The sequence below is a fragment of the Cupressus sempervirens genome, chromosome 1, assembly GCF_028749045.1.
Source record: "Cupressus sempervirens isolate cs-2001-9-10 chromosome 1, ASM2874904v1, whole genome shotgun sequence".
In the NCBI taxonomy this organism is placed as follows: Eukaryota; Viridiplantae; Streptophyta; class Pinopsida; order Cupressales; family Cupressaceae; genus Cupressus; species Cupressus sempervirens.
In genome coordinates, this window is record NC_143118.1 from 290,161,735 (window position 1) to 290,184,877 (window position 23,143).

Consider the following 23,143-nt stretch of genomic DNA (forward strand, 5'->3'; position numbering starts at 1 on the left):
GTAGAATATGGAATAAAATGGATATGTGAGAAAAGGAAAAGGTAGGGCAGGAAATTGTGGAAGATAAGATGCAAAGAATATTATGATCAATAAGGATCCACAGGTCAAGTTAGAATAGAGACCTTAATCTACAAAGGAAGTTGCTTCATGAATCAGTTCTAATTATTGTTACCTTATAAGCATTGAATTAATAGTCATATTGTAAATCCTTTAATAAGGTGAAATTTTCAAATTGAAGTTTTTGAAGACCTCTAACTAGGACACTCCTAACAAGGTGATCTAAATGCTCTAACAAGGTCATACTTAACAGTATGTTTTGTAATCTTTAATAGGGCTGGCTCCTAATAAGGCTCACTTCATAAGAGTAAAAAATATTATAACAAGTTGTATGGTGGTTTTCCCAAATTGGGCTTCCATATTAATTCTTGTTTTCATCTATGTTCATGTTGGTTTCTTTATGATTTATGTTTTTGTAACTAATTTACTAAAGGTTAAAATAGATTAATATTCATAATATTTCTTGGTTGGTTAACTAAGTGACAACAATAACTTACTTATAACCAAGCTAGACAATATTGTGTTATCAGTGAAAACTTTGATTAGACATCTAGGGATAGTGAATTATTTTTATGGTAACTAATTCACCCCTCCCCTCACTTTTACTCTCTTCATTTCCAACAAAATGAGTCTCCATTTTTCAAGATCTCCTTTAGGAATTGACATTGAAATGAATATAGTAAAGTATTTAAAATAAAATAAAATTTAATATTCACCTTGGTAGTTAAATCCTTATGAATGGATTTGAGTCTTCTATCCACAAAGATGTCCACTTGATCTTAGGTATATTATAATGTAGAAGTGGAATGTAGGTTGTGTTCACTTATGTAATAGATTAACTCTAATCATGAATCCTTCATCATGGACCGTAAAAGAAAGAAGATTAAGTGAATTATGTAGATCTTCTCCCTTAATGGCCAACTCCTTTTCTTTCTATAGGAAAGGAACACAATCTATCAAAAGAAATACTTTAACTCTTGATGGATGAAAATGATTTCTTTCTTGATCTCCTAGAATGCACAATATTTTTCTTGAAGTAGGACTTTAGGAAAGATTTTAGTTTTCTAATATAACATGAATGTAAAAATTATGAGCTAGGAAGATTCCCTTTTATAGTTCTTAGTGATTCTAATTTTGGTGAGTTGACTTGATGAGGTAGGAAAGGATAAAGAAATGATGCATTAGATATGTGACATCTGAAAGGGGGTTTTGAAAGTATTGGTTACACCTAGCTAACCTATTCTAGCAGGGAACAAATTTCAAGGTGTTGGTGCAAGGAGAGATAATGTCTTAAGGATTTGGGGGATTTTGGAAAGATACACGAAGAAAATGAGTTAAAAGGAATGTAAATCTCTTACTAACAAAGATAGGGCCTAGGAGAAGGGTACATTTTTTGTTACTTGGAAAAATAGAGGATGATGCATAAAGATTAGTTATAACTACCTCAATTTTGCAAAAGTTAGAGATTGAAAAGTGGAGGAAGATGTATTATCTTTGAATCCTACCTTGACTATTATAACAACAAGAGAGGGGAATAAAAATAAGTAAGTTGATGAATAAATGGGAGATCATATATAGGAATTAGAGAAAATATAGTGCTTTGAGAAAGATTTAAGGAAATAAAATATATAAATTTAAATGATGTATCCATTGAGTGCAACCAACACAATATCACAATGAGAAGGACCACACTAAAGAGGAGTAGAAAGTCTCAAAAAAGACACAAATAAAGTGCTTAATTTTTAAGATACATTTATTTCCCACATCAGTAGGAGTATAATATGATTTATCATGTTCATGATAAAGTAGAGAGGTCCATAAGATAGTCTTGTTAAAGCCAAAGAGAAAAGGAAGTATCAAGACACCAAATGACTTAATTCTATATAAAATCAAAGACTAAGACATGAGAGAGAGAGAGAGAGAGAGAGAGAGAGAGAGAGAGAGAGAGAGAGAGAGAGAGAGAGAGAGAGAGAGAGAGAGAGAGGGTGGTGGGGGGGGGGGGGGGGGGGGGGGTGGGGGGGTGGGGGGGGGGGGTGATATGATTACATAGCCCAACAAGAATTGTATGTCTCAGTATGAATCACACAAAGGAAAGGGAATTATGACCATCATGCCCAGTAAGGCTATATTTGTTACTATGGACAACATAAATAAAAAACATAGCAATAGTTGTAAAGATAGTATAGCATGGTATTTGTGGAATGCTAGTCAATCCATCTAGGACCTATCCTTAAGGGTTGTATGTAGATACTCTACCAAATTATTCTTCAACTAGTATCTTCCACTTCTCTTTTTTTTATTTCTAATGGATCTCCCTCACCTTATTTATACCATCTAGGGGACTTTGATAGGGTGACCTTTTAGCCCTTTTCCTATTTATTATTATGGATAATGTCTTGGTAGATTCATTTCTTCTCTTATCTTTTAGAGACAACTTGTAGGGGTTAAATATTCCTCCGTCAATATTATATGCTCTCTCATAAATTCATGGATAATACCATCTTTTCATGGGCATACACTATAAAAGAGACTAGAAGCATGAAGAAAGATCTTACTTACTTTAGATAGGTGACAATCTATCAATTAGAGAGGATCTCTATCTTCTTTATTAATATCCCAGTGGAAAGACAAGTGGGTATTGCTTAGATTTTGGTGTCAAATATCTCTTTAATGCCCTCTAATTATTTGAGTCTTCATCACTAAATTAAACCTATAGATACTTTCTAGAGAATCTTGGTGCAAAAATTTAATAGAAATCTTGTTATTTGGAAAGGTAGTCTTCTTGGCCAAAACTCAAAAAAAATTATTGTTAAAATCTAATTTGTAGAGTCTACCTATTTATTCTTTAAGACTTTTTAGGATTCCTTCAAAGTATGTTGATGCCATGGATAATTTTCAAAATAATTTCTATGCTCAAGGGTAGAAGATATGAAACATGTGATTCTCATTTCTTGGGAAAATTTATGACACCCAAAATTTAGGGAGGGCCTTTGGCTTAGAAGAATAAGGATTCTCAACCAAGTGGTCCTTGCAAAGAAATCTTAGAAGATTTATAATGGTTTAGGTGAATGGAATGTTTTTATTAGGTCCAACTACTTACACCTAGGATTATCCTTTAAAGATTTCATGTGTTATAATCACATTCCTTTTGAATCAACCATTTGGAGTAATATTATTACATAGCCCAAAAGGAATCGTATCTCTCAGTATGAATCACACAAAGGAAAGGGAATTATGACTAGTAAGGCTATATTCCTTACTATGGACAACATAAATAAAAAATATTGCAATAGTTGTAATGATAGTATAACATGGTATTTGTGGAATACTAGTCAATCCATCTAGGACCTATCCTTAAGGGTTGTATGTAGATGCTCTACCAAATTATTCTTCAACTAGTATCTTCCCCTTGTCTTTTTTTTATTGCTAATGGATCTCCCTCAACCTTGTTTATACCATCTAGGGGACTTTGATAGGGTGACCTTTTATCCCTTGTCCTATCTATTATTATGGATAATGTCTTGGTAGACTCATTTCTTCTCTTATCTTTGAGAGAAAACTTGTAGGAGCTAAATCTTCCTTAGTAATATTATATGCTCTCTCATAAATTCATGGATAACACCATCTTTAATGGGCACACACTCTAAAAGAAGCTAGAAGCATGAAGAAAGATCTTAATTACATTAGACAGGTGAGAACCTATCAATTAGAGAAGAGCTCCATCTTCTTTATTAATATCCCAGAGGAAAGACAAGTGGGTATTGCTTAGATTTTGGTTTGTCAAATATCTCTTTAATCCCCTCTACTTATTTGGGTCTTGATCGCTACACTAAACCTATAGATACTTTCTAGAGAATCTTGGTGCAAAAATTTAATAGAAATCCTTTTCTTTGGAAAGGTAGTCTTCTTGGTCAAAAAGTAAAAAAATTTATTATTAAAATCTACTTTGTAGAGTCTACCTATTTATTCTTTAAGACTTTTTAGGATTCCTTCAAAGTATGTTGATGCCATGGATAATTTTCAAAATAATTTCTATGCCCAAGGGTAGAAGATATGAAACATGTGATTCTCATTTACTGGGAAAATTTATGACACCCAAAATTTAGGGAGGGCCTTTAGCTTAGAAGAATAAGGATTCTCAACCAAGCAATCCTTGCAAAGAAATATTAGAAGATTTATAATGGTTTAGGTGAATGTAATGTTTTTATTAGGTCCAACTACTTACACCCAGGATTATCCTTTAAAGATTTCATGTGTTATAATGACCTTCCTTCTGAATCAACCATTTGGAGTAATATTATAAAATTTGGAAGTACAACTACTTTGGGTATTATGTGGAAAATGCCAAATGCATTTTGGAAAGATGAGTGGTTGTCAAGTAGAATCTTGAAAATGATTGGGGTTTTTTCCCAATGGATGCCCATTTGCATTGAAAGATATGGAAATATTATTGCTGATTATTGGGATGGATTTGGATGGATTCATCTCTATTTTCTCTCCCCTCATTTTTATGTAGTCATGAAAGCTCTTAATTCAGTGATCTCAAACCCCAGTGAAGAGGATATGCTTGTTTGAGGGGACTCTCCATCTAGTTTTTTCTACTTCATCTACCTATCTCATGGACACAACCCCTAATGACCCCCTCCTCACTAGGAAAATGCTTGGATAACACATTTGATTCCTAAGATTAATATTTTTTTTTAGATTCTTCTTCAGAATAGAATTTTTTTATAGTAGACATCTAATGAAAAAGATTTATTTTAATTTAATAGATGTTGCCTCTATGGACATGATGAGGATAGTGTTAAACACATATTAATCCACTATTCTTCTTCTTATAAGGGATGGTCCCTTTTATTTAATAGTAGATTTAATGTGTGCTAGATTTTCCCAAGAACTATTCAATGTTTTTTTACCAATATCACTTCCCTTGTTAGGAGAAATGTGCATGAATATTATGGCCCCCCATCCTCTGTCTTGTTCTCTAGGGTACCTAGAAAGTGAAGAACAATAAATATTGAGAGCAAAAAATGATTTCTCAAGTGTGGTATTCAGGAAGGTGATAGGTCTATCTTAGATATTTTTTCTAATTTATTCTTCCCGACCTCTTCACGGAAATCTCTTCATCCTTCTCCTAAAGTCTTGGTAGAGCTAAAAGGAGATGGATGTTTCCTCCTATGGATTGGATTAAAAATAATTTTTTTGGTTCAACCAAATGTAATATTAGGCAAATTGGGTGTGGGATTATTGAGAGACCTTAATATGTTATCATTTTCTGGTGGCATTCCTTGTGGGTACTCTTGAATCAACCACCTTACATAAGCTATAGTGGCCTTTAGGATCTTAGTCTTTTTAAAAAATCTTGTGTCTTTGAAGTTTTTCTTAAAGGGGATTCCAATAACATCATCGGATGTTTAAAGGGTCATATCTCTTTTTTTTGGACAATCCCAAATATCATCTATAAGCCTAATTTCATTCTTATCCCATTTGAAAAATACTAGATTTTACATATTTGTAGGGAGTCTAATACTTTGGTCAATTCCTTGGTCAATGTGGTCATAAAAGTCTTGCCTAAGTGGCTAATAGTCTACTACTTTTTGTCTTTGAAATTCTCCCTTTCAATATTTATTTCCTCATCATTTTCATTATACTTCTCTTCTGAAGAAAAAAATTATTTTCCTTTCTCCTTTTTGGGATTTTTTCTTTAGAAGAGGAGTATAATCAAAATAATGAGGAAACAAATATTGATGGGTAGGATTTTGAAGGGAATAAGTAGAAGATTCTCTAGATCTTAGGAAAGATTTGTGACCCTAAGGAGATTGCTATAATGGATCTTCCCCCCTCACTTTCTAGGGCTAGCGACACTATCTCTAGAGATGTGGAGGATATTAAGGAACCGAATATTTACCACCCTCTCTAATGAGAAATTAAATGGATCAATTGATAAGGTTAACTATTACAATACTTACCTAGGTTCTTAGGAAATGAATGGTTTTTACAACTAACACTACTATTGATATGGTAGATGTGAATCGTGTGTCTCTCATTGACCTTGGCATGAATAACCTTAGTGATTTAGTTATAAACATGACATTGATGATGTCTAGGCAGCTAGAATGGGATGTTGGATTTCCATAGAGTAATTAAATGGTCCTTCCACAAATTTGAAGATATCCCCTTCAAGGGTAATGAAAATTAAATATGACCTCTTAGTGGTTGCATCCATGGGAAAATATACTCTATAAGGTATGGTCTTGGACATGGATGATAAGGATCATATTTACAAAGATATGGATGTTCCCAAATTGAAACAAATTAAGGATAGGATTTCATCCTTGGATAATAGGAACACTCGTATTGAGGCTTCCCTTAGAAATATTGGGGACCAAAGCTACAAAATCTTGAAGGCATGTTCTAATCATTTCATAATCTTGGTAGAAAAGTTAGAGAGCTCAAGTTTTGCTAAGGCCATTTGTTAGATTTTTGAGGAGAACTATAGTCCTAGCAATGTCACTTTTGGCCCTAGTAAAAGAACTAGAGATAGTACTAGAAAGAAGGACCAGCCTCATGCCAAAAAAATTTAGGATATTAAGAAGGCTTCTCAAGATATATAGAAAATAGAGAAATAATTCCTTGAGCTTCTCAAAATTTTGGTCTAGTATGTTTGCTATCTCTAGTTTGTGTCAACTCCATTTTTTCATTTTTTTGTGTGGTTGTTGTCTTTGGGTTGTTGTATCTCATGTTATTTGGGCCTCTTACCTAGCTTTTGTGGGTTTTTCATCTTATTTTAAATGGTGTAGCTCTATTTTTTTTTTCTTAATGGTCTATATTTTAATTATCTTATTGTAAAGGGTTTTAGGGCCCCTTCAAAAACTTCTTTCACTTAATGAAAGACAAAAATTAAGTTTACTATGACTCCATATTTTTAGTTTTACTAAACATAGACATTCTACTATATGTCAAATTATATGTTTGATGCTCATGGAAAATAGTATTTTTTTGGGGAAAAATATGAAAAATATCTCTATACTAAGTATTGAATTCTTATTTCTATTAAAAGTACCAAATTAAAATTAGACAAATACAAAACAAAGTTACAAGATATGAAGTGAACATATGTCAAAATTATGGTTAACTAGACTTATAATATAAATAAAATATGATATACTAAGGATATAGTCATGTAACAAATTATAGTCAATAGATATAGATATTCTAAAAGCTAATTCAAAAGAATCAACTTGGTATCTATTTTCACACACACACACACTTGTGCACGTGTGTACATATGCATATATATAAATATGTGTGTATAGTCATATGTATGTGTGTGTATATGTGCGTGCGTGCGTGCGTGCATGCGTGTGTGTGTGTGTGTGTGTGTGTGTGTGTGTGTGTGTGTGTGTGTGTGTGTGTGTGTGTGTGTGTGTGTGTGTGTGTGTGTGTGTGTGTCTGTGTGTGTACATAGATACATAGATACATAGATACATATATATTTATATCTATGTATGTATGTATGTGTCTATGTATAAATATATGCATATGTATATATATGTGTATATATATGTATATATACATATATGTGTATATATATGTATGTATGTATACATATATACATATATACATATATGCATACAAAGGGGGAGAAGGAGCTTACCATTGAAATATGTTTTATTCTTGTTTCTCTTATCAAAATGGAATGAAATTTATTGACCTAGGTCTAAAACTATGCAATAAATAAAACTCAAAAATCTTTCAATGATCTAACATGGGAGAACTAGTGCATCAGGGGTGCAATTTGACCCTAATTGACTGCGTCTGGAAATAGGAGATACTAATTGACCCTAATAAACCTTTTTTTTCAATTTTCATTTTTATCATGACTCCCTTTTTGTGATGTAAGATGCTCCTGCATTAGACACCTATGGTAGACATTTTTTTATGAAAATGGATTCACAAAATGAAGTAGACACTAATGGCATGTTTTCTTTCTTCTCTTTCCAACACCTAGCTAGAATAAGTATTCATTATCAATATATTTCCTTCTTTCTTCGTTTCCAACACTGAGTTGGAACTATTGGATACAATTGTCTAATTGTGTGTTATCTTTGATGTTACACAAATGTAATATCACTTTCCTGTCAGTGCTTACTGAGCTCAATTGGTTAGAAAGGAAATTTTTTTGTGTCTATCAAGCATTCCTAGAGATTACACTACATAGACAGTGTCTACTGAGCTCACTTGGGCATCGAAGGAAATTATGGTAGAAAGTAGTGTTAACCAGCTTCTCATGGTTAATGAAGGAAAGTCAGTTAGAGTTAGTGTTTACCGAGTTCACTCAATTTCCAAAGGATTTTGCAAGTTTGCAGTGTTCACCAAGCTTTTGTTGGTCAACACAGGAAATCATTTAAGGAATAGTGTTTACCGAGCAGGGTTAGCCAATGAAAGATTTTGTTAATTTGAGAAGTGAAGTGTTTCATGTATTTATTCTAGCTGACTAAGGTAATAATTATCAGTAATTATAAGTTGTAAATGGGCCAACTTAATAATCTCAATGTTATAAATGAAAGGTCAAGTTAAGATTCTAAAGTGGATGAGCAAGTATGCAAGTGTATTGATTATTTGAGAAGGAAAGTTTGAGCGAATCTAAAGGATGGTCAAATATCCTTGAGGAGTAGTAAAGTTACATTTGATCAAGAAGGATCTAGCATGAAGCAGAACAAAGAACTGTAATCAGCTATTTAGTTGCATCTTATTCAGTTCATTTTATTGTTACTTTCTTACCATTGTAGCAATGATTCCAAAATCTCTTAGCAGAGTTGGTTTAACAACTAGTTGTAAATCCTCTAACAAGGTGAAAATTCTATTAAATTGTTCTAAAGACCTCTTGCAAAGCCACTCCTAACAAGGTCACACCTAACAATGTATTTTGTAACCTTTAACTAGGTTGGCTCCTAATAGGGCTCACTTCAGAAGAGTGAAAATCAATAGCTAGTTACTTGGTGGTTTTTCCCATATTGTGTTTCCACATTAAATTTGGTCTCTCATGTGTTCATGTTATTTCTTTTAAGCTTGCATGTTAATCACTGTGAATGTTTAAGATCTGTTAAAGTATAACATACACTACATTTATCGAGTTACAACAATTTAAGTATGTTTACCAAGTGACAACAGTAAATAGTTTTATTAGACATCTAAGAGATCTGTAGATTTGTTTTTGTGGTAACTAATTCACCAACTACCCCCCAGTTACTCCATCTATATTTCCAACAATTGGTATTAGAGATTTTGGTGCTTGCAGGAAAGGTTTCAAGGGCCTAAGCTAAAGATTAGGATGTCTTACAAGAGAGAAATTCCAAGGCTTAACATAGATAAATTTTCAGCATGGCAAGGTCTCATGAGACTTCATTTGGCTTCCATTGGTGATTTAGGATTGAAATACCTTGATAAAGAATACAAAACTCCTTCTAGTACATTCTTTGTTGGTGAGATTGCTGAGAAAAAGACTCATAACACCATGATGATGTACATTGCATCTACTTTAAGCTATGAGGAATTTGATGATATCAAGGACTACAAAATTGTCTTTGAAATATGAAACAAGCTAAAAGATATCTATGGTGGTGATAATAATGTGAGAAGAGCCAAAGCAGAAAGCCTCAGAGGACAATTTGATTAGATGAGAATGAAAGAGGATGAAAACATTGCTAAATACATTGAAAGGATCAAAGCAAGTGTGAGTGCAATCAAAGCTTCGAGAGGAGAGATCAAGGAAGAAACAGTTATAAGTAAAGTTCTTAGAACATTGCTTCCCATTTATGCAATTAGATTATCTACAATTCAAGAAAGAAGGTGTGAGACAACTCATAAGATAACTTTGGATACCTTAGTAGGAAGATTGATAGCCTTTGAGCTAGATAACTATGACAATTATGTTCCAACTTCCAAGAATATTGAATCTGCATTTGAGGCCAAGCTTTCACTTAAGGAAAAAGAAAAGAAAATAAAGGACACTTAGTTAGAAAGTGAAGAAGAATTAGAGGAAATTTTTGACAGTGATCTTGAAATTGCTGAAGCTCTACTTGCAAGAAAATATTCTAGAGGTAGAGGAAAATACAAAGGTAAAGTTCCCCTAATCTATTTTTCATGTGAAGAAATTGGTCATATTGCAGCCAAGTTCCCAAACAAAGCAAGCAACAATGAGAAGAAAGGTCACAAGTGCAATGGAAAGAAATATTTCAAATCATTTAAGGACAAAGGTAAGAAGACATTTTTTATGGCTAAGGATTCTGATAATAGTGAAGATGAAATAGCTTACATTGCTGTGAAAGATGAATTTGATGGTGATGAAGAAGATAAGATGACACTTATCTCTCATGTAAGAAAAAATGATACATGGATCATAGACAGTGGTTGTTCACATCATACGATTAGTGATAAAAAAAAAGTTTGAACACTTTGAAGACTATGATGGTGGTAGTGTAAGGTTTGGAAACAATGAACCTTGTTGCATAAAAGAGAGATTTCAAATCTCATTAACTAAAGAACTTGTGTGTGATAATACATATTGGGTTCAAGGACTAAAACATAATCTATTGAGTGTGGCACAACCAATCAATATTGGATTCAAGGTGGAATTCATGTATGGTAAGGCAAGACTATTGGATGACAAAGAAAAACTGATTGGATCAGGCAAACAAACAAAAGGTAACTTGTTTTATCTTTATCTTGGTGAGTGCTCATGTTTTAATGCTCAAGTTGAAGAAAGTTGGTTATGGCACAGAAGGTTATGTCATGTAAATAACATGGTGAAAATAAGAAAATTTAGGAAAGTAAGAGGCATTCCTAGTTTGAAGAAACCTAACTTTGGTCTATGCAAGAATTGTCAGATTGGTAAAATGGGAAAAACTAGCTTTAAAAGTAAAAACTATCAATCTGAAGATATTTTAAAAATTTTGCATACTGATTTGTGTGGACCTATTGGAATTGAGAGCTATAGTGGAGAAAAATAATTCATTCTTTTTGTTGATGACTACTCTAGAATGATGACTGTCATTTATCTAACAGAGAAGTTAAAAGCATTTGAGAAATTCAAATGGTATTTGGCAAGAGTAGAGAAGGAAATAGGAAAAAGAATAAAATGCTTAAGGTTAGATAGAGGTGGTGAATTCATCTCCAATGAATTCAATAACTTTTGCATTGAAAGAGGAATCAAAAGATAGGTATCAACCCTTGGAACTCCTAAGCAAAATGGAATAGCTAAAAGGAGGAATAGATCTATCAAGGATTGTGTAAGGATTCTAATGATTGAAAAGAACATTGCTATGAAATACTAGAAGGAAGCTATCAACATTGCAGTTCATGCCTTAAACTAAGTATAGTTGAATAAGGACTCATTCAAAACCCCCTATGAGTTATGGTATGGCTATACAACCAATGTAAGTTACGTGAAAGTATTTGAAAGTAAATCTTATATCTTGAAAGAATCTAGAAAAGGAAAATTTGATGTAAAGGGTGATGAAGGTATATTTTTAGGATATTCTTGCAAGAGTAAGGCATATAGATGTTTGAATTTGTCTACTCAAAAAATCATAGAAAGTGCAAATGTGAAAGTTGATGAGAAAGCAAAAAGGACTGAAGAAGAAAGCAAAAAGGAACCATAAGATTACAAGAGATTTTTTTATATTACACTTGATACATTTCCAAACACATCTATCAATCAGGAGACTTCTACTCCCAAGTCTTCCTTAGTCATCGAGTTGCAAGAAGTTCAAACCCAGTCACAAGGACTCGAGTCACATTCTGAAGATACCAAGTCTGAATAGCTAGAACCTAAAGTTGAAGTTCAAGAGGATGACAATACAATTCATTCAGAAGTCAAAGAAATTGTATTGGCCAAGTATGTCAGAAGGCATCATGCACCAGATCAAATTATTGGAGATAAATTAGAAGGTACTATGACAAGAAGAAAATAAAAGGTAAATGTTTACTAGCTGATTTTGAACCTAGAAATGTCAAAGATGCCTTAGAAAATGAAAGTTGGATTGAGGCTATGAATGAAGAGATAGAGAAAATAGAGAAGAAAAAAACTTGGACTCTTGTACATAGACCTAAAGATTAAAATGTGATTGGAACAAAATCGGTATTCAGGAATAAGTTCAATGAAGATGGTAAGGTATCAAGAAACAAAGCTAGATTGGTATGTAAAGGGTACTCTCAAGAATAAGGAATTTAATATGGTGAGACTTTTGCTCGTGTTGCAAGATTGGAAGGTGTCAGGGCCTTACTTGCATATGCAACACAGAGGATTTAAGGTATATCAGATGGATGTTAAATCTACATTTCTCAATGATATTCTTGATGAAGAAGTCTACATTAAACAACCTGAAGGTTTTTTTTATCCAAATAAAAGGGACATGGTCTGCAAATTACACAAAGCATTGTATGGTTTGAAACAAACCCCTAGAGCATGGTATAAGACATTGCATAACTACCTTATTCAGATTGGCTTGCAGAGAACTAATGATAACAGTAGTTTGTACATTAAGGAAGGACCAGATAACAAGATTGTTTTGGTAGAAATATTTGTGGATGACACTTTGTTTATAGAGAATGATGATCTATGCAAAGAATTTTTAGAGTAAATGAACAAAAAAGTTGAAATGTCTATGTTTGGTGAGATTAAGTTCTTTGTTGGTCTTCAAATACAACAAAGCAAGAATGGTATCTACATCACTCAATCTAAATATATCAAGGAGATACTCAAGAAGTTTGGTATGGAAGATTCAAAACCACTTGGAACCCCCATTTGTATTGGATGGAAGCTTACCAAAAATGATGACTCAAAAGAGGTAGATCAAACCTTATATAGATCAATGATAGGAAAATTACAGTATGTAGTTCATATAAGGGCTGATATTGCTCTTGCAGTTGGTATAGTGGCAAGATTCTTGGCAAAACCCAAAGAAAATCATATGATGGCAATCAAAAGAATCTTGAGATACTTAAAGGTACTGAAGATTATGACTTATGGTATAAAATTTTAGAAAATTTGGACTTAAAAGTGTTTACTAATGTTGATTGGGTAGGAAACATTGATGATAGAAAGAGCACAAGTGGTGGAGCAGTCTTTCTTGAAAAAAGGTTGGTATCTTGGACAAGTAAACAGAAAAATTGCACATCCCAATCTATAGCAAAAGCAACATATGTTGCAGCAGCAGTGAACTATTCTAATATTGTTTAGTTTAAATAGTCTTTGGAAGGTAGGAAGGTTGAGATCAAAGAACCAGTTGTTATGTTTTGTGATAATACAAGTGCAATTAACATATCAAAGAATCCAGTGATGCATTCCAAAATCAAACACATTGCTATAAAATATCAATTTGTCAAAGAATTGGTGTAGGATAAAGAAATTAGATTGGAATATGTCCATACAAAAGAATAAATTGTAGACATATTCATCAAACCATTACCTAAGGATGCATTCTTGTACGTAAGAGGAAAGTTAGGGGTCATTTCCCTATCTAAAGCTCACTAAAATAAAGTTTTAGTGATGCATCAATAGGAACCAAGTTGAAGATCTATTAGTTGATGTAGCATAGTCAAGAAATCATTACATATGAATTAGTAGTCAAGGTAGATTGATACTCATTTGGTATGTATTGTCTTTGGCATGTGTTGTCAAAGAGGGAGAGTTTACTGTCATATCTTTCTAAAATTTGTTTGAGGGAAAGTTTACTATTTGAAATGTAATACCTTCATAGAGGGGGATTACTATATTAGATAAGTTTGTGGCATAAAATCTAAGAGGGAGAAAATTTACATCAAAGAATGACTTGTTTTCAAATTTCATTACGCTATGACATGTTGTGTTGCCATCAATGCCAAAGAGGGAGATTGTTGGATACAACTGTCTAATTGTGTGTTGTCTTTGATGTTACACAAATATCATATCAGTTGTCTATTAGTGCTTACCGAGCTCAGTTGGTTAGCAAGGCAATTTTCTATGTCTACCAAGCATTCTTGGAGATTACTCTACATAGACAGTGTCTATTGAGCACACTTAGGCATCAAAGGAAATTGTGGCAAAAAGTAGTATTAACCGAGCTCTCATGGTTAACAAAGGAAAGTTAGTCAGAGTTAGTGTTTACCGAGTTCACTTGATTTCCAAAGGATTTTGTATGTTCGTAGTGTTAACCAAGCTTCTGTTGGTCAACACATGAAATCATTTCAAGATCAATGTTTACCAAGCAAGGTCAGTCAATGAAGGATTTTGTTAATTTGAGAAATGAAGTTTAATTGTTTCAAGTATTGATTCTAGCCAACTGAGGTAATTATTATTGGTAATTTTAAGTTTTAAATGAGCTGACTTGATAATCTGAATGGTATAAATGAAAGGTCAAGTTGAGATTCTAAAGTGGATGAGCGAGTGTGCAAGTGTATTGATTGTTTGAGAAGGAAAGTTTGATTGAATCTGAAGGATGGTTAAATATCCTCAAGGAGAAGTAGAGTTATATTTGATCAAGAAGGATCTAGCATGAATTAGAATAGAGATCTATAATCATCAATTTAGTTGCATCTCATTCAGGTCATTTCATTGTTTCTTTCTTACCATTGTAGCAATGGTTTCAAAATATCTTAGCAAAGTTGGTTTAACATCTATTTGTAAATCCTCTAACAAGGTGATAATTCCATTGAATTGTTCTAAAGACCTCTTGCAAGGCCACTCCTAATAGGGTGACTAAATCCTCTAACAAGGTCACACCTAATAGTGTGTTTTGTAACCTTTAACCAGGTTGGCTCCTAACAAGGCTCACTTCATAAGAGTGAAAATCAGTAGCTAGTTACTTGCACTAGTAAATTTAGGGCTAAATTTTGACGTGAAAAGGTCACAATTTTGACAAGAGTAGGTCGATAAAGCCATCAAACTTGCTGTCGATCTTTTTTGGTCAATTTTTTGCCACATTCATTTTGAGTCACAATTTTGACTTCATAAAGGTGGACTTACCAACACAAATTTTATCGATTTCTCTAGTCAACCTGAACTATTATTTTCTCATTTATGGGTGCAGGTGGTCGCAATTGTGATGTAAACCTACATTAATTTTGCATATGAATTCTGACCAAAACCCCTTACTTTTCTATGCCAATGCCATACTCGCAACATCAAAGGAAATTAGTTTGATTTCGCAATTGAGACCAAGATATGTATAAATTTTGTCGCACTATCCCAATTATTTTGAAAGCTTTGCTCTCATAGGAGCCTTCAAAATTGCACAAAACTTGATTCTAAAGTGTAATTGCTTGATGCATGATAGTCAGGGTATCATGCACATTTCTACCTCCACACCATTGTTTCGTTCATCAAATGATTTATTTTACAAAAAACAATGGGAAGGAGGAAGAAATGTGCATGATATCTTGTTTCCACCAAGCAATTATGCTTTACAACTCAAATTTTGTGGAGTTTAGAAGGCTCCTATGAGAGCAAAGCCTTTGCAATAATTGGCACATCGTGTCTAAATTTTGGTTCCTATAGGGAAGAATAAAATTAGGCAAGAATTATTTATTATGAATGAAAGCCAATAATTTCATCTATTTTTCAAATAGATAAATGTGACAAAAAAACTTACAATCCCAATCACATCATCATAAGAGCGCATATATAACTATAACTATAACTATGTCTAAAACCAACATAATTTACAAATATCCACAATTCAAATACTATCCCTTGATGTTTTCTTTAATGCAAAGTTTTAAGTCAACTATGTTATCGCCCTAGATGTAATACCAAATTGTCATTAGGCTAAAGACTACAGCAAGATTTATAATTTACAAATGCAAGGAGAACTACCCAACCAAAGTAGAAAATGACATGAAAAGTTAACAATCTATCAATTAACAATCTAGATGAAATATTTCTAACAATTGAACTATACATTATAGAAATAAAAAAATTCCTTAAAATTGACACCTCACCAGTTGTTCATTTGCATCCATAATGGCTTCACAAAAGTTGAAAGCTTATGATTTGTCAAGAACACAAGAGGCACTCGTAGTTCAGCTACATCAATAAAACTAAAGTAGTTCAGTTGCATGGTGAGGGCAAGAGACTGTCAATATTGATTGTGGAGTTGCCATGAGAAAGACATGAAATCTTCTTGATCCATTTTCCAACTGTGTTTATACAATCCTAAAAATTCACTTTGATAGTTTCAACTAATTATTATTGGAAGGATTTTATTTGCTTCATCAAATGAGTGTATATTGTAGTCTTGGCTTCTTGTATTTTTCAAGATAGTATCATTACTCGTCTAGTATTGTTCAATCTAAAAGGATGATATTGATATGTTGTTTTTCTATAACAACCAAAACAAGGGGTTGTTAACCTTTACGCTATTGTTAGGATCGCAACAAAGGAAACCCCACTACAACCTATCAACAAGGCCCAAGAGTGATTATTTAAGAGTTAGCATTATCTGTAGAATTTTGTTCAAAACATAAGTGGGAGCAGTAACTTCAACAACATAGGCCACAAGCTAGCGGGCATCACACCTTAAATATTGTCCAACATCCAAAATTATGACAAGAATGGAAGCGATAGAAGTCTAGCTTAGACCAATAGCATTAGAAGCATCAATATAATAAAAAAAAAATTCTTCTTCTTTAGAAATCAAGTCCTCAAAAGGAAAATCTAAAACAAAATTAGAAGCTCTAATTGTCAAATGGTCATTTTTCATGGCCTTCCATCAAGTGATAGCACCTATCCAACACAAAATGGCAATCATTAGGCATGTATCCTATAGAGATGCAATCTCTACAACAAAATGGAAAACCCTTATATTCAATGCTTCACCCATGGCCTCTAATCAACCATGATTGAAGTGGAGAGATTTCTATTTCAACTAGAATACAAACATAGAATAGCCCAAAATTGTACTAGATCCATCCAATTTTAGGAACCAGCAAAGGGAATTTCCAATGGCCTTGGGTAAAACAACTCACAAAAGTGAAATGAAGATGAGGAAGGAAAACCCAAACATAACTCACATAGGTATAGCTCAATGTCACCAAACATTAGGGACTTCAAAGAATTAGTCACCCAATGGTGTAAATCTTAGAGGCACTAGAGACTCTAAGAATTTATAGACCATACTTCTGCATTGATAAAAGTCCATGTTATCACCACAAAATAGGAAAAACTTTGCATAAGACTTGATAGCCCAAGCATAGCTCCTTCAACCAAAATTTGATATACAATTATCTAGAGCATTCAGGGGATCTAGAACCACAAACAAGAGCAAATATCCTAGCACCTAGAAGCCTAGCTTAGCACTACACCAAGAGAGTCAAACCCCAACAAAAACCATCCAGTGGATCTCTTTTGATGGGGTGTGTTACGAGTATATTAAGTTCCCCTCTTTATCTAGAGTGGAAAACATCATGAATTTTGAGTTCAGATCTATGTTATGTAATATTTCTTTACTCATGTTTAGAGATTCTTACAGTATATTCAGAGATACTTATTATATCTACTCTATAATAAATGGTAGTGTTATAGCATACTAGCATCAGAGTTCATAACCCACATCAAAAGTGGTTAGTTACACAAGAAGAAGCATCCAACATGGGACATGAGAAACAAATTCAGATTGATTTCTCCTCTATTATCAAAGGATCATAGTAAGGCACAACTTAAATTCTCAAATATAAATAATAGTCAACTATCATTTTACTTAGATCCCTATGAAAATGTAGCACTAAAATACAATATACATTGCAGTTACGAATTTGGTTGACAAACAAAATCAATTGAATTGAAATAAGAAACTTCACCAAAGAATCAACAAAATATGTAATTTTAAGCATATTTTGCTACTCAAAATGTTACAACTTCTTCCTTCTTGACCTTAAACTCGTGACATTTTCTAGTTTTACGAGGGGAAACATGATCTCTCCAACTATTAGTTCTAAATGGCTTCCACCTAAGGCACATAGAGTCTTTGAACTACATAGATAAAATACACAACCATGCTAAAGACCATGGAAATAGAGGATAACATGGAAAATACCAACCACCAAGTTGGATGATGATGAAGACTACAGTGAAGGTAGAAGACCCTAGACATCATCAATTAATAACAAACTACCAAATGGAGTATACAAAATTGAAAAGATAAGACACACCTTACAACTAAACGAAACTCTAGAAGCTACCATCAAATGGCATGTCATTGAATCATTACCAATAAATGAATACAACATAGAGAAGCTACTAGATATGGTATTTCTATTCATTTTTCAAATAAAAGAGTGCAGCAGGTATGCAACGACGACTAAGGAAAGTGCAATTTCACACCATTTTCCATGTTGATGTTGAGATATAGACCTGTGCAATCCAATCTCCCAAGGAATAGACAGCACCACATATTGCCATCTTTTCCAAAACAAGATTTGTCATAAAGCGATGTTAGAATAGTTATTAAAATGGTCATAAATTATGTTGTTATAGTAAAAGAATACTTTAACTTAAGAAAAAAAACTATACAATATTAAAACATGATATCATGCTTTAAAAACTAAAAAGGTACATGTAACGAAGAACTTCATTTTGACTTGCTAATTGGTTGTCACTATTAACTATAAGCTTATCTTTAAAGTTTGAGCTTAATAGTTAAATATTCTCTACTTAACAGGGCCAACCACGTGAAGGTGGAAGCTCACTTGCCTCCCCCCCCCCCCACTAACATCACTCTAAATTCCCCATTAACATTTAATAACATTCAATTCATCCATTTTTGAAATATAACATTCAATCATTATAATCACATGATAACATTCATTAACACATAAAATTCATAAACACAATATTCATTAACACCCAACATTAATGAATAATATTCATTAACAATATTCAACAGTAAGTCATTCATGAATAATCATATCTTTTTTGCTTTCTTGCCATTTCTTTTTTTCATAGAATTTCTAAGAGGAATATCAATTTCCTCGTCATCCCCATTCAATTTTTTAACATTCAACTCATCCATTTTTGAAATATAACATTCAATCATTATAATCACATGATAACATTCATTAACACATAAAATTCATAAACACACAACATTCGTGAATAATTCATTAACACACAACATTCAAGAGTAATTCATTCATGAATAATTCATTAACACAATATTCATTAACACCCAACATTAATGAATAATATTCATTAACAATATTCATTAACAATATTCAAGAGTAAGTCATTCATGAATAATCATATCTTTTTTGCTTTCTTTCCATTTCTTTTTTTCATAAAATTTCTAAGAGGAATATCAATGTCCTCTTCATCCCCCTCCTCTACTAGTTCTAACACATGTCTCCTCCTCATCCATTCAAGAACATCATGAGGCTATTGCACCAAAGGGGGGTCTGCTGCAATAACAAGTACTTCATGAGTTAAATTCACACCATTTTATATTAGTGAATTACGAGTTTTTATTTAAGTAAAAGAACTATAAATCAAAAAATTAATTTAAAAGAACAAAACACAAATTTTCTTTACCTAAATGTCTGACATGGTCTACCTGCTGATCAGTCTGAACATCCTTTGGCACTCATTCATCATGACATGATTCTATATCCTCAACAAAAAAAGGTTACACCAAGTTCAATTAAAGATGTTAAATTGTATTAATAATTATATAATTAGTTTTAAATAACAAATGAGCACCTTCATCAATAGTACAATGTACATCAGAGGCTTCATGATGCTGCGTATGATGTGTGTCATGATTAATAGGCTACATTGCAATGTCATGCACATTATTATCAAATAAATTGTTGCTCAAGTATTCAATTTCTAATATATATTTTGGCATATTTACCTGTGCACATGATGCAGGAAACTGTTCAGTTGGGGCAATGGAAGTTTGCCATAGGCATTTAGCCATTGCTGCATAGCCTTGCTTGAAGGCAATTTTTTTGTGTTCTTCTGTGGACTCCAGATTAAAATCAGCACCCTGCATTTTTTTATTAATTAACAAAATTATTTTCATTTTATAAATAAATTTTCTTTCCCATTCATTTATTGCTACTTACAATGCGTGCTTTGATTTTTAGATATCCCCTAGAGCCAAGTCTGTGTTGCCCAACCTTTTCCAGCCTAGCCTTTGTTGCCTTTGATGTGTCTTGCAACCTATGAAAAATTTGAAATATGTTAGATGATATAGATATAAAGATCAGTACTAAATAGTGGATTATTATATATTGGTATGAAGGTTTTAGCATAAAGTAGCATGTTCCACCAAAAATATGAAAAAATAGAAGAAATTATAGCATCATACCTTTAATTGACATGTGTAATCATGTTATTTATCCATGGAGTTTATGCTATTTATCTATATTCTGACATGCCTCTCCATAAAATTACACATCAATTTTGACAGTCTATATTATCCATTGCCACACAAAGTAAACGATAAGCTAAAAGTTCAAATAGCTAGCAGATTTTATAGATTAAATTTTTATTCCATCAAAGATAAGTCAATTTAGTTGAATGGGATGTGAACATACTTGGTAAATTGTGGGGGTGGGGGGGGGTGGGTGGGGGGGGGGGGGGGGGGGAGGGGGTGGGTGGCACGCTTCATGGAGGAACCACTGGTTCAAATTGTAGTTCAGAGTCTATATGCTTAGTGGAAAGGCATGAGTCTGGTATCATTACCTGCTGGTCCTTGATGTCCTACAGAGTATCCATAGGTTCCACACTCAAAGTGTTTTTATCCCCAAGGCTGCAACAGGTATAAACTTGAGGGCGAATGTCAGATTTCACACTATTTTAGTAGCATTCCTTTTTACCTGTAGCTGAAAAGTAAGTATTTTTTCTTTTCAATTTAAAAGACATCACCTTTGTGCATGAAGTGCTTCTTTAGCCTCCACACTGCATGGAACTAATTTTATAAATGGTGGTTGTAACTGAAACAAAATCCCCACTGATTTGCTAAGATAACTAGCAACTAACAAGAACTACCTAGCATTATTCCAACAGAAGACTCACGACTTAAGACTTGTCTTAATCTATGTTTATTTTTATTGCTTCAAGCAGTGGAGCACCATTCAGAATGTTTGAGAAGATCAGAAATGTTACATCATAGTTTGGAGGATGTTTCGTGTATTCTACATCCATAACAAACAATTTCAAAGCTGACAATTGGATAGAAAACTATTTAGATAAGCTTCAACTATTCTTAAAAGTCACATATGAAAGAAGAATTAAGGATAGAGAAAAATAAAAATTCAACTTTAACACTTTTACTGTAGAAATTAAGAAGATTAGTATGTGATCATGTTTAAACCATTCACTTTAATAATGCCACATAATTTTGATCCTATAAATAAGGTATAAGAGTTTAAGAAACAATAAATTTCATAGAGTGGAAAGAAATAGCAGAAATTATCAGCATTATTTATAAGATTGAAATTTTTGTTAGAGTTTTCCAAAAAAAATTCATAACTTTAAATGCTTGCAAACAAATACTTTCATGCAGATTAAAATAACATAAATGCTTACACTTGTAGGGGACACGACCAATAATGGAGAATACACGCACAACTCCTCCAAATAAGGAAAGCATTGTGGAACTTTGACATTAGCAAAATCTTCATCATCAGAATAGGTGATTTTCCTGATCGATTTCACTTTTACAAAATGTTCCAGAACTTGAGTGTCAATTTCCAAATAGAGACATTTAGGTAAACAGAAGCTCACCATTATCTTATTGGGAAAACTGCAATCAATAATTCTAATGCTTTCTAAGAGTGGACAATTCGCATCCAATGTATATATATATATATATATATATATATCATTGACATGTTGGAGGGTTGATATAATCAAAAGATCAAAACTAAGTGCTAATTAGAGCACTATCAATATCTCAAGTCTCAAAATGATACATCAAGTATACAATGAATCTCATGATCAATATAAAGATATAAAAACGAACAAAAGATAACATGGACCTAACTACAGCCTTCCCCCTCATCACCAGGAGGAGGAGGAGGAGTAACATCTACATGTGCAGGAGGCACTACACCATCAAAAGCTCAAGCATAATCGAAGAACCTTGAGACATGTTGAGCTAGAGGTACTGCATTTTCATTACTACATAATAATGAGCAGCCCGAGAGGTATGATGACAGGTCTCATCTTGCTCTAACTCTATCTATCTCTTTAGCTCTATGATCTTAGACCATAGATCTACTATCTCATAGTTCCCCTCTTCTAGTCATGCATCTCTAACTATAACTTGCACCTGTAACTTGCCCACCTACCTCTGAGAAGTCCTCAATCTCTCCCTCACATGTCATAGAGAATCTTGAGTCTTTGCTAATACATCTCCTATGGGTGAAACTTGTGGAGGCTAATTTGGAATATCATCATCCCCTCCTCCACCCACATCCTATTGTGGTGGCTCCTCTACCCTATGTCTCTTGGCATCACCTCCTACTACACCCATGGTGCTCATCTCTCTGTGAGTTCTCACATGAGTAGGCCTATGTGCCTATTCATTGTTGCTTGATCTAAGATCCAATCTAACAGTATGAGAAGGAATTGTAACAAGAACTACCAATGGCCATTATAATGGTCTCTCCTCCCTCAAAGGATGTTCCTATGGTTGCTGAACATCAGGGTGTGGTGCTTGACTAACTACCCCTATAGGATCAGTTATATGAGGAAATGAATGTGTGGCCAAATGCTCTATGTACTAGGGAGTGACACCATCATTCACTACATCTAGAAAGTAGTCCCACCTATAAATGGTAAGGCCACTAACATCTTCTATACATCTAATTGGGTCCAATCTAGGAGAACAACCTTTCTTTACCTCCTTGGTGAAGCAGGTGTAACTACAGTACTCCTGTGATATACTATATTGATAGTCGAACTATCTCTAGACATGGGTTAGTGGAAATCTCTCTATCTTCAATGAAGAATGGCTATTCAGTGGCTAAGATACCAACATGAATCCTAGCTAGGAGAAGACATCATCTTATGGCTCTATGCCTAGCCATGGTCTATAGGTAA

General features: G+C 33.3%; 1 pseudogene; it reads right to left on the bottom strand.

The window, feature by feature from the left end:
- The window catches only part of LOC149577239 (putative LRR receptor-like serine/threonine-protein kinase At1g67720), a 155,782-nt pseudogene that overhangs the window by 53,466 nt on the left and 79,173 nt on the right, over positions 1 to 23,143 (bottom strand).